At 41.4% G+C, this 13,126-nt stretch overlaps 1 protein-coding gene and 1 long non-coding RNA gene across 7 annotated transcripts in view; one reads left to right on the top strand and one right to left on the bottom strand.

The window, feature by feature from the left end:
- LOC110503393 (roundabout homolog 1) overlaps positions 1 to 13,126 on the bottom strand; it is a 499,811-nt gene that overhangs the window by 385,387 nt on the left and 101,298 nt on the right. The window lies entirely within an intron of this gene.
- LOC149972421 (uncharacterized) overlaps positions 7,188 to 13,126 on the top strand; it is a 318,744-nt gene continuing 312,805 nt past the window's right edge. Inside the window, exons 1-2 of the long non-coding RNA XR_016491430.1 lie at positions 7,188 to 7,320; positions 7,689 to 7,750. This is a non-coding gene — a long non-coding RNA (uncharacterized LOC149972421). The remainder of the gene's footprint in view (positions 7,321 to 7,688; positions 7,751 to 13,126) is intronic.

Genomic DNA, 13,126 nt, shown 5'->3' with positions numbered 1-13,126 from the left:
TGTCCCCTGAGGTGCTGACCTGTTGCACCCTGTACAACCAATGTGATTATTATTTGACCCTGCTGGTCATATATAAACGTTTGAACATCTTGAAGAACGATCTGGCCCTATCTGCCATGTAGTCTTATCTCCAACCCTCAGAGCCTGGTTCCTCTCTAGGTTTCTTCCTAGGTTCCTGCTTTCTAGTGCGTTTTTCCTAGCCACAGTGCTTCTACATCTGCACTGCTTGCTGTTTGGGATATTAGACTGGGTTTCTAATTTGTGGATGTCCATCACCCATATGTTAGAAATTACAATTCGTAGGTATGATACAAATTACAATTAGTACATTATGTTACTAATTTACGACTAGGGGGCGATATTTTAATTTTTGGATGAAAAACGTTCCCGTTTCAAAAAATATATTTTGTCACAAAAAGATGCTCGACTATGCATATAATTGACAGCTTTGGATAGAAAACAATCTGACGTTTCCAAAACTGAAAATACATTGTCTGTGAGTGCAACAGAACTGATGTTACAAGCGAAACCCAGATAAAAATCCAATCAGGAAGTGCCGCATTTTTTGAAACCGCCTCATGCCAATGACTCCTTATATGGCTGTGAATGAGCTACGAATGAGCTTACGTTTTCTACGTATTCCGCAAGGTGTCTACAGCATTGTGACGTCTTCTTACGCATTTCTGTTGAAGAATAGCCGTAAGGGACCATATTTAGCAAGTGGTCACATGGTGTCTCCCGCAGAAAATCTTGCGTAAAATACTGAGGTAGCCATTTTTCCAATCGCTTCTTATGAGAAACCAATTGCCTCGACGGATATATTATCGAATAAACACCTTGAGGATTGATCCTAAACAACGTTTGCCGTGTTTCTGTCGATATTATGGAGCTAATTTGGTAAAAAGTTTGGCGTTGTAGTGATAGCATTTTCCGGTCGATTTCTCAGCCAAGCATGATGAACAAACGTGAGCTATTTCGCCTACAAAAATAATATTTTTGGAAAAAAGGAACATTTGCTATCTAACTGGGAGTCTCCTGAGTGAAAACATCCAAAGTTCTTCAAAGGTAAATGATTTAATTTGATTGCTTTTCTTATTTTCGTGAAAATGTTGCCTGCTGCCAGCAGAGCCTAGCATAGCATTATGCCATGATAAACTTACACAAATGATTGTCTAGCGTTGGCTGTAATGCATATTTTGAAAATCTGAGATGACAGTGTGATTAACAAAAGGCTAAGCTGTGTCTCAATATATTTCATTTGTGATTTTCATGAATAGGAACATTTTCTAGGGGTATTTATGTCCGCTGCGTTATGCTAATTCGTTTGAGGCTATGATTACGCTCCTGGATCCGGGATTGCTAGTCGCAAGAAGTTTTAACGTTAACTAGGCTAGGGGTTAGGGGTTAAGGTTAGGAGTTAGATTAAAAGGTTAAGGTTAGGGTTAGAGGAAGGGTTAGCTAACATGCTAAGTAGTTGCAAAGGAGCTCAAATTGTTAATGATGAGATTTGAACACACAACCTTTGGGTTGCTAGAGGTTCACGCTATACCTTCTGTCTTATGTAACCATACCAACCGTAACATATCATATTAATTTGAGTGTCCCAGATCTACTTCTACTATGTTACGTCTAGTCTATGAGACCAGGCTGCCCCATGGTCCAGATCAGCACTACGGCTGTTAACGCAGGGCCATCTGGAGCTCTTGAAAACTACTGAACATTAGTATCACTATCTCTCCATCTCACACACACACACACACACACACACACACACACAAAAGCATGGCGTACACTCACACAAGTCCACACACTCATAAAACAAATGATGGGGTTAATTTGCATCTCTTCACACAAACAAAGCTGTCAAGGAGCATTCATTGTATTAGTGAATCCCTTGAACACAGCATTACACTTTTAGCCTGAACCTCTGCTCTACTTCCTGCAAGTGAGCTCAGAGGAACACTGACACTGGCATCCCCCCAACTACATTATAATCACATAGGCTGTTGTGTTCATGCGTCTCAATTATGATTATGACAGTGTCATAAGTATAGATGGTATCTTAGAGCTCTGTGGCACTGGCTCATTCTGTTGCAGTGTGTGTTCTATTGTACTGTGTGTTCTGTTGCAGTGGGTGTTCTGTTGTAGTGTGTGTTCTGTTGTAGTGTGTGTTCAGTTGTAGTGTGTGTTCAGTTGCAGTGTGTGTTCTGTTGTAGTGTGTGTTCAGTTGCAGTGGGTGTTCTGTTGCAGTGTGTGTTCTGTTGCAGTGGGTGTTCTGTTGCAGTGTGTGTGTTCTGTTGTAGTGTGTGTTCAGTTGTAGTGTGTGTTCAGTTGCAGTGTGTGTTCAGTTGCAGTGTGTGTTCTGTTGTAGTGTGTGTTCAGTTGCAGTGTTTTCTGTTGCAGTGGGTGTTCTGTTGCAGTGTGTTCTGTTGCGGTGTGTGTTCTGTTGCAGTGGGTGTTCTGTTGCAGTGGGTGTTCTGTTGCGGTGTGTGTTCTGTTGCAGTGGGTGTTCTGTTGCAGTGGGTGTTCTGTTGCAGTGGGTGTTCTGTTGCAGTGGGTGTTCTGTTGCAGTGGGTGTTCTGTTGCAGTGGGTGTTCTGTTGCAGTGGGTATTCTGTTCAGTCATATGTGTGATATGAAGGTTCTCTGTTGTATTGTGTGGAAGTAAGCACTTCACTGTTAGTCTACACCTGCTGTTAACGAAGCATGTGACAAATACAATTTGATTTGATATGATTTGTTCTGTTCTGTTCAGACTTATGTGTGATACGGAGCAAACTAAACGTCTGGTACACTGATCAGACTTTACAGTGAAGGCTTCAAAATAACTGGCTCAACGTGGAGCAGCTGTAATAATAATACCTGTCGTAGGAACTTTAACCAGCAGAGGTCAGTATTGAAACAGTGTGTTTTCAGGTTAGAGACCCTGGACCATTCAAATCAAATGCAATTGTATTGGTCACATGTGCTGAATACAACAGGCATTCAGCACTCCATTTGTGACATTACAGTGAAATGACAAAAACAAAAGACAAAAATATGTTCTAAAAATAAAAGGAAATAGTAACACATTAAAAACTATAACTAGGCTATGTACAAGGAGTACCAGTACAGAGTCAATATGGTTCATTCCCCACTGGACGATTATGGTTGTGGTGTTGACCTGACACCGGCCTGGCCTGGCTGCAGAATAGACTGAAGTCCCCAATGAGACTCCTTTATATGTGATTCCATCAATCAGCCGTTTCCAACCTCATGGATCAATTAAACCACAGAGTGACCCTGATAAATCATTCACAGACCATATAGAGCCATATAGAGCACAAACATACTACACCTCCAAGAGCTCAAGGACAATGGCTTTCTATAGGTTATCAGATAACACACAGGAGAGTGTTAAAACACACACATGCAGAGAGAGAGAGAGAGAGAGAGAGAGAGAGAGAGAGAGAGAGAGAGAGAGAGAGAGAGAGAGAGAGAGAGAGAGGAGAGAGAGAGAGAGAGAGAGAGAGAGAGAGAGAGAGAGAGAGAGAGAGAGAGAGAGAGAGAGAGAGAGAGAGAGAGAGAGAGAGAGAGAGAGAGAGAGAGAGAGAGAGAGAGAGAGAGAGAGAGAGAGAGAGAGAGAGAGAGAGAGAGAGAGAGAGAGAGAGAGAGAGAGAGAGAGAGAGAGAGAGAGAGAGAGAGAGAGAGAGAGAGAGAGAGAGAGAGAGAGAGAGAGAGAGAGAGAGAGAGAGAGAGAGAAGAGAGAGAGAGAGAGAGAGAGAGAACACAAAAAAATTAAGTTAAAAATAAATCAAAAGTTCCAGTTTGTTTGCATGTACAGAAGAGGTGTAATGTTTCCTTCCTACTGTCAAACTTAAGGAAACAAATTGTCAATGTTATATTTTCCTGTTATCTGCCAGCTGTGTGTGAGTGATTCTGTGTGAGTGATTCTGGCCTTTGAATGCTTTGAGCTGCTTTTTAGAGACTTCGATCCTCTTGAGAGAAGAAGAGAAAAGAGAAAACACTGAAATCTCTAAATATTACCTAGCCCTGCCTGCCCTGCCTGCCCAGCATGCCCTGCCCTGCCTGCCCAGCCTGCCCAGCATGCCCTGACTACCCATCATGCCCGCAGGTCTGCAACTTTTACACTTTTACTTTGATATGAAGAGAGAGAGAAAGACAAAGAGAGTCTTAATAGCTTAGAGAAATTCTTCAACAGTAAACTATGGCAAAACCAGGACAACTATGACTATGACCAACTATTGTAGTGGTACAGATTTCTACCATAGCTGGAAAAGTAGTGCTGGTGTACATAAGCAGTGCTAAACTGAGGCAGGAGATGGCGCTCTCTAACAGGAATCTGATCTAAAGGAAATGTCTAAGCTTCAGACTACAGTCACAGATAGAATAATGAGCCCGATGTTTCACCGAATGTGTAAATCTGAAGCATCCGGTTGGCATTCCCACCACCAAATATGGTGATGAGAGGAAGCCCAGTGGAGTGAGATTGGAGGGAGATTGTTCTGCACATTTTCTCATCAATGAAACATTTGATCTCAATAGTTTTCTGTTCCCAAAACTAACATATTTTAGGAGCAGAGTGGAATACGTTTTGTAGACTTTACCCTTTGCCAAAGTTTCACAAAATTGCGTTGTTTAGAAGAAGTGCAATGGAAAATGGAGTTATTGCACACGTGCACTTCACAGAGTAGGTGTTACCAAACAGAAATATGCAAATACATGCTAGAACGCACCAATAGGATCTCACTAGCTAGCGCATGGCTCTGCCCACCTCCTTGCTTGTTCTGCCCACCTCCTTGCTTGCTCTGCCCACCTCCTTGCTTGTTCTGCCCACTGTGCTTCATTTGCTCCCATTGGAAATTACAGGTTGTGGTATATCTTGGGTTAGTTCTAAATCTTTGCTACTATGGTTACCACAGTGCGAGCAGGTGATGTATCCTCATGTATCAAGAGATGGCAGTAGAGTCTCACATTCCCAGAAAGCTGAGGGCTACAGGTAAATGCCAAAATAAAGGAAACACCTGAGTAAATGAGGGATACAAAGTATATTGAAAGCAGGTGCTTCCACACAGATGTAGTTCCTGAGCAATTAATATCCCATCATGCTTAGGGTCATGTATAAAAATACCCAGTCGTCCATTATTTTGGCTACCATGGCTAGAAGAAGATATCTCAGTGACTTTGAAAGAGGGGTCTCAAAGGAGCATAGTGGGTTTAAAGTGTGTGTGTGTGTGTGTGTGTCAGTCACCAGATCTCAATCCAATTGAACACTGGGAGATTCTGGAGCGATGACTGAGACAGTGTTTTCCACCACCATCCACAAAACACCAACTGATGGAATTTTTCATGGAAGAACGGTGTCTCATCCCTCCAATAAAGTTCCAATCTATGCCAAGATGCATTGAAGCTGTTCTGATGGATTTGGCGGCTCGTGGCTCAACACCCTGTTAAGACACTTTATGCTGGGGTTTCCTTTATTTTGGCAGTTATCTGTGTACATGTAGGCTACTACACATCAGACTGGCCATGCAGTATACTACTTGTAAACTCCGTCATGCAGTTCCATGGGGATTAATTACTGGCGTCTTTCATCAGAAACAAAATGTTAATGATTGATGCAGTTTTGTTCCCAGATTTATAGCAACACGTCTGCTTTGTGGAAGTGCCAGCTAATTGGTCAGACTAAATACACTTGAATACATAGTAAATAGGCACCAGAATACATCATGTTAATACCTCCTGTTCTCCCACTCTATCTCACTATACCTGTGTAGGCTTTAAGCTCTCTGATGCACACAAAGTGTCAGTAGAATCCCAACCCAATGGAGAACAAGACCTTCTATCAGGAAAGACTTAGTTCAGCTTCAGCAGACCAACAGATTAAGTTGAAAAGCAAACTGTCTGCAAGTTATTTGAACAGAAGAAGAAAAAATAAGAATGGGGATGATGTCATAATTCATCCGCAGCAGTCAGGAGCTGGCCAGCTACATGAGGAGAATAATCACATACTGATGATGGTAGCTCTGTGATTAATGGACCCATTGTACTCCACAGCCTGGATACAGGCAGCTTGGGTAGTGGGCTTCCTTGGCCCCATTAGACATCAGCCTGGAGCATCCTATCCCCTCTCCTTCTGCAGGCTATTCATCTGACACCATACAGGGACACCATGAGGTGAGGCTGCTGGGGTTAACAGGGACAGGAGACAGGGAAAGATGATGGGGAACACAGAGAGTCAACTGGGTCAAGCGTCCAACAAGAAATATGCAATATGGATACAAATACTTTAATGGCCACACAAACACTCACAATTACTCTAGACCAGGGGTGTCAAACTCATTTTGCCCCGGGGCCCCTTCAACGTTTTTTTAATGTTTGATGCTCCCTGACTGTCTAGTGGTTATTAGAGAGCTGGACACTCTGGAAACTGTATGAATATAGGTCTGTTATCCTTTCTACACAGTTTAGATTTGGTTTTGGTCATTTTAAAGTATATAGCGCCAACTTCTTAAAAAAAAAAAATTACGACCCAAGGATCAGATTGGAGGCTATATGTTTCACCCTCTGCTCTGTTAAATCAAGACGAGAGCTCTAGGGGCGCTATTTCATTTTTGGATAAAAAACGTTCCCGTTTTAAGCGCGATATTTTGTCACGAAAAGATGCTCGACTATGCATATTCTTGACAGTTTTGGAAAGAAAACACTCTGAAGTTTCAGAATATGCAAAGATTTTGTCTGTAAGTGCCCCAGAACTCATTCTACAGGCGAAACCAAGATGATGCATCACCCAGGAATTAGCAGAATTTCTGAAGCTCTGTTTTCCATTCTCTCCTTATATGGCTGTGATTGCGCAATGAATGAGCCTACACTTTCTGTCGTTCGCCCAAGGTCTTAGCAGCATTGTGACGTATTTGTAGGCATATCATTGGAAGATTGACCATAAGAGACTACATTTTCCAAGTGTCCGCCTGGTGTCCTGCGTCGAATTCGGTGCGCAATTGCCAGCTGCTTCTACTTTACCATTTGATTCAGGGGAGAAAGCATGTGTCCAAGAAAGATGTATCAATGAAGAGATATGTGAAAAACACCTTGATGATTGATTCTAAACAACGTTTGCCATGTTTTCAGTCGATATTATGGAGTTAATTTGGAAAAAAGTTTGCGTTTTGAGGACTGAATTTATGGATTTCTTTTGGTAGCCAAATGTGATGTATAAAACGGAGCTATTTCTAATACACAAGGAATCTTTTTGGAAAAACTGAGCATCTGCTATCTAACTGAGAGTATCCTCATTGAAAACATCAGAAGTTCTTCAAAGGTAAATGATTTTATTTGAAGGCTTTTATGTTTTTGTTAATGTTGCGTGCTGGATGCTAACGCTAATGCTAACGCTAAATGCTAACGCGAAATGCTAACTCTAGCTAGCTACTTTTACACAAATGATTGTTTTCCTATGGTTGAGAAGCATATTTTGAAAATCTGAGATGACAGTGTTGTTTACAAAAGGCTAAGCTTGAGAGATGGCATATTTATTTCATTTCATTTGCGATTTTCATAAATAGTTAACGTTGTGTTATGCTAATGAGCTTGCTGATAGATTTACACAATCCTGGATACAGGGGTTTTTTCATAGCTAAACGTGACGCAGAAAACGGAGCGATTTGTCCTAAACAAATAATCTTTCAGGAAAAACTGAACATTTGCTATCTGAGAGTCTCCTCATTGAAAACATCTGAAGTTCTTCAAAGGTAAATGATTTTTTTGAATGCTTTTCTGTTTTTTTGTGTAAATGTTGCCAGCTGAATGCTAATGCTAAATGCTACGTTAGCCATCAATACTGTTACACAAATGCTTGTTTTGCAATGGTTGAGAAGCATATTTTGAAAATCTGAGATGACAGTGTTGTTAACAAAAGGCTAAGCTTGAGAGCTAGCATATTTATTTCATTTCATTTGCGATTTTCATGAATAGTTAACGTTGCGTTATGGTAATGAGCTTGAGTCTGTATTCACGATCCCGGATCCGGGATGGGGAGATCAGAAAGGTTAAATCAAGACTAGCTGTTTACATGTCTGTTAAATCAAAACATTTGAAGATAGGTCTGTCATAATACCTATCCAAGTCAGTATCTGTATCAGAAAAAAACACACCTAAACCCAGGAGAAAAGGTACTCATTATCCTCACACCTAAACCCAGGAGAAAAGGTACTCATTATCCTCACACCTAAACCCAGGAGAAAAGGTACTAATTATCCTCACACCTAAACCCAGGAGAAAAAGGTACTCATTATCCTCACACCTAAACCCATGAGAAAAGGTACTCATTATCCTCACACCTAAACCCAGGAGAAAAGGTACTCATTATCCTCACACCTAAACCCAGGAGAAAAGGTACTCATTATCCTCACATCTAAACCCAGGAGAAAATGTGCTCATTAACATCACACCTAAACCCAGGAGAAAAGGTACTAATTATCCTCACACCTAAACCCAGGAGAAAAGGTACTCATTATCCTCACACTTAAACCCAGGAGAAAAGGTACTCATTATCCTCACATCTAAACCCAGGAGAAAAGGTACTAATTATCCTCACACTTAAACCCAAGAGAAAAGGTACTAATTATCCTCACACCTAAACCCAGGAGAAAAGGGACTCATTATCCTCTCTCATAATTGGGCCAGCCTGCTGTTGACTGAGAGCCCAGCAGCAGCATGCTCTTTCCCTGCCTTATTTGAAGGACTACAGGGAGGGAGGGACAGTGAGAGAGACAGAGACAGACAGAGAGAGAGACCGAGAGAGAGACAGACGAGGCACTGGCTGACCAGACAGGTACCGAAGACATGCCAGTCAGTCTCCTCTTAAGTCTTCTCATATATAATCCACTGTTCAATTTCATTTTTTAATCCCTTTAATCAGAAGCAGGGGAATTAAGACTGCTGGTAGAAACCCATGTTAAGATGTAATTAAGGATCTGATTGAATTTCAGTGCATACGAATGAGTATGTGCCAGGGCGGTGGAGGATGAGGGGAAAGGTGGGGCTGGGGAGGGTATTTGCAGACCAGACTGATGGTTTTGGTTGGTGGGTGTTTGGGTGGGGGGGATGCACATTCAACCAGCAGGCTTTGCTGCATGACAGCACTCATCAGAGGCACATTTTTATACATTTCTGAAAGACTTCACGAGTAAATAATCTCCAACACTCTGTTGGGAATGTATCCTCTGCTGCTACAGTTTGTACAGAATGACACAGAGCCCCACCCCACCACCACCACCACTACAGGACGACTTCTCATCAGATATCACAGGAGGCTCTGAACAAAGGCTGAGGATAGGTATGAAAAAAGACAGATGATAGGTATGAATAAAGGAAGATGATAGGTATGAATACAGGCTGAGGATAGGTATGAAAAAAGACAGATGATAGGTATGAATAAAGACAGATGATAGGTATGAATAAAGGAAGATGATAGGTATGAATAAAGGGAGATGATAGGTATGAATGAAGGAAGATGATAGGTATGAATAAAGGGAGATGATAGGTATGAATAAAGACAGATGATAGGTATGAATAAAGGCAGATGATAGGTATGAATAAAGGAAGATGATAGGTATGAATAAAGGAAGATGATAGGTATGAATAAAGGAAGATGATAGGTATGAATACAGGCTGAGGATAGGTATGAATAAAGGCAGATGATAGGTATGAATAAAGGAAGATGATAGGTATGAATAAAGGAAGATGATAGGTATGAATAACGACAGATGATAGGTATGAATAAAGGAAGATGATAGGTATGAATAAAGGGAGATGATAGGTATGAATAAAGACAGATGATAGGTATGAATAAAGGGAGATGATAGGTATGAATAAAGGCAGATGATAGGTATGAATAAAGGGAGATGATAGGTATGAATAAAGACAGATGATAGGTATGAATAAAGGCAGATGATAGGTATGAATAAAGGAAGATGATAGGTATGAATAAAGGAAGATGATAGGTATGAATAAAGGGAGGTGATAGGTATGAATAAAGGAAGATGATAGGAATAAAGGGAGATGATAGGTATGAATAAAGGCAGATGATAGGTATGAATAAAGGGAGATGATAGGTATGAATAAAGGAATATGATAGGTATGAATAAAGGGAGATGATAGGTATGATTAAAGGGAGATGATAGGTATGAATAAAGGCAGATGATAGGTATGAATAAAGGGAGGACGGAGGAGGGCACATGAATGCTAACAGGTCATCTGGTTTCTTTCTCATCTACATTCTACTCATTTTGTAGTTGTTCTGTTTGCAGAGGTCAATCTGTGTGTAGAGGTAACATATACATACATCCTCAAGCAAGCCAAATATGTATTGTAAGCACTGTCTACTATACACACACAACACACAGGCCGGCAGTCACACGCACACGCACACATGAGCACGCACACACGGCAACACACGCCATTGAAATTCACAATACAGACACAATTGAAAGCTTTAGTCTGCAGAGAGAGGATCTCTCACGGTAGTTTAGGTGTTGTGGGGTATAGAAAGGATCTGTCACAGTAGTTTAGGTGTTGTGGGGTATAAAGAGGATCTCTCACGGTAGTTTAGGTGTTGTGGGGAGAGAGGATCTGTTAGAGTAGTTTAGGTGTTGTGGGGTATAGAGAGGATCTGTCACAGTAGTTTAGATGTGGGGAGAGAGGATCTGTTACAGTAGTTTAGGTGTTGTGGGGTATAGAGAGGATATGTTACAGTAGTTTAGGTGTTGTGGGGTATAGAGAGGATCTGTCACAGTAGTTTAGGTGTTGTGGGGTATAAAGAGGATCTCTCACGGTAGTTTAGGTGTTGTGGGGAGAGAGGATCTGTTAGAGTAGTTTAGGTGTTGTGGGGTATAGAGAGGATCTGTCACAGTAGTTTAGATGTGGGGAGAGAGGATCTGTTACAGTAGTTTAGGTGTTGTGGGGTATAGAGAGTATCTGTCACAGTAGTTTAGGTGTTGTGGGGTATAGAGAGTATCTGTTACAGTAGTTTAGATGTTGTGGGGTATAGAGAGGATATGTCACAGTAGTTTAGGTGTTGTGGGGTATAGAGAGGATCTGTTACAGTAGTTTAGGTGTTGTGGGGTATAGAGAGGACCTGTTACAGTAGTTTAGGTGTTGTGGGGTATAGAGAGGATATGTCACAGTAGTTTAGATGTTGTGGGGTATAGAGAGGATATGTTACAGTAGTTTAGGTGTTGTGGGGTATAGAGAGGATATGTCACAGTAGTTTAGGTGTTGTGGGGTATAGAGAGGATCTCTCACAGTAGTTTAGGTGTTGTGGGGAGAGAGGATCTGTTAGAGTAGTTTAGGTGTTGTGGGGTATAGAGAGGATCTGTCACAGTAGTTTAGATGTGGGGAGAGAGGATCTGTTACAGTAGTTTAGGTGTTGTGGGGTATAGAGAGTATCTGTTACAGTAGTTTAGATGTTGTGGGGTATAGAGAGGATATGTCACAGTAGTTTAGATGTTGTGGGGAGAGAGGATCTGTCACAATAGTGTAGATGTTGTGGGGAGAGAGGATCTGTCACAGTAGTTTAGGTTTTGTGGGGAGAGAGGATCTGTCACAATAGTTTAGATGTTGTGGGGAGAGAGGATCTGTTACACTAATTTAGATGTTGTGGGGTATAGAGAGGATCTGTCACAGTAGTTTAGGTGTTCTGGGGAGAGAGGATCTGTTACAGTAGTTTAGATTTTGTGGGGAGAGAGGATCTGTCACAGTAGTTTAGGTGTTGTGAGGTATAGAGAGGATATGTTACAGTAGTTTAGGTGTTGTGGGGTTAAGAGAGGATATGTTACAGTAGTTTAGGTGTTGTGGGGTATAGAGAGGATATGTTACAGTAGTTTAGGTGTTGTGGGGTATAGAGAGGATCTGTTACATTAGTTTAGGTGTTGTGGGGTTAAGAGAGGATATGTTACAGTAGTTTAGGTATTGTGGGTTATAGAGAGGATATGTTACAGTATTTTAGGTGTTCTGGGGTTAAGAGAGGAACTGTTACAGTAGTTTAGGTATTGTGGGTTATAGAGAGGATATGTTACAGTAGTTTAGGTGTTGTGGGGTTAAGAGAGGATATGTTACAGTAGTTTAGGTGTTGTGGGGTATAGAGAGGATCTGTTACAGTAGTTTAGGTGTTGTGGGGTATAGAGAGGATATGTTACAGTAGTTTAGGTGTTGTGGGGTACAGAGAGGATATATTACAGTAGTTTAGATGTTGTGGGGAGAGAGGATCTGCTACAGTAGTTTAGGTGTTGTGGGGTTAAGAGAGGATATGTTACAGTAGTTTAGGTGTTGTGGGGTATAGAGAGGATCTGTTACAGTAGTTTAGGTGCTGGGGGTATAGAGAGGATCTGTTACAGTAGTTTAGGTGTTGTGGTGTATAGAGAGGACCTGTTACAGTAGTTTAGGTGTTGTGGGGTATAGAGAGGATCGGTTACAGTAGTTTAGGTGTTGTGGGGTATAGAGAGGATATGTTACAGTAGTTTAGGTGTTGTGGGGTATAGAGAGGATATGTTACAGTAGTTTAGGTGTTGTGGGGTATAGAGAGGATCTGTTACAGTAGTTTAGGTGTTGTGGGGTATAGAGAGGATATGTTACAGTAGTGTAGGTGTTGTGGGGTTAAGAGAGGATATGTTACAGTAGTTTAGGTGTTGTGGGGAGAGAGGATCTGTTACAGTAGTTTAGGTGTTGTGGGGTATAGAGAGGATCTGTCACAGTAGTTTAGGTGTTGTGGGGTTAAGAGAGGATATGTTACAGTAGTTTAGGTGTTGTGGGGTTAAGAGAGGATATGTTACAGTAGTTTAGGTATTGTGGGTTATAGAGAGGATCTGTTACAGTAGTTTAGGTATTGTGGGTTATAGAGAGGATATGTTACAGTAGTTTAGGTGTTGTGGGGTTAAGAGAGGATATGTTACAGTAGTTTAGGTGTTGTGGGGTATAGAGAGGATCTGTTACAGTAGTTTAGGTGTTGTGGGGTATAGAGAGGATCTGTTACAGTAGTTTAGGTGTTGTGGGGTACAGAGAGGATATATTACAGTAGTTTAGATGTTGTGGGGAGAGAGGATCTGCTACAGTAGTTTAGGTGTTGTGGG

Source organism: Oncorhynchus mykiss, chromosome 24 (genome assembly GCF_057628025.1).
Source record: "Oncorhynchus mykiss isolate SJ-2025 chromosome 24, ASM5762802v1, whole genome shotgun sequence".
Classification (NCBI taxonomy): Eukaryota; Metazoa; Chordata; class Actinopteri; order Salmoniformes; family Salmonidae; genus Oncorhynchus; species Oncorhynchus mykiss.
Note: the sequence above shows the minus strand (reverse complement) of the source record. Positions and strands in the feature narration are given on the sequence as shown.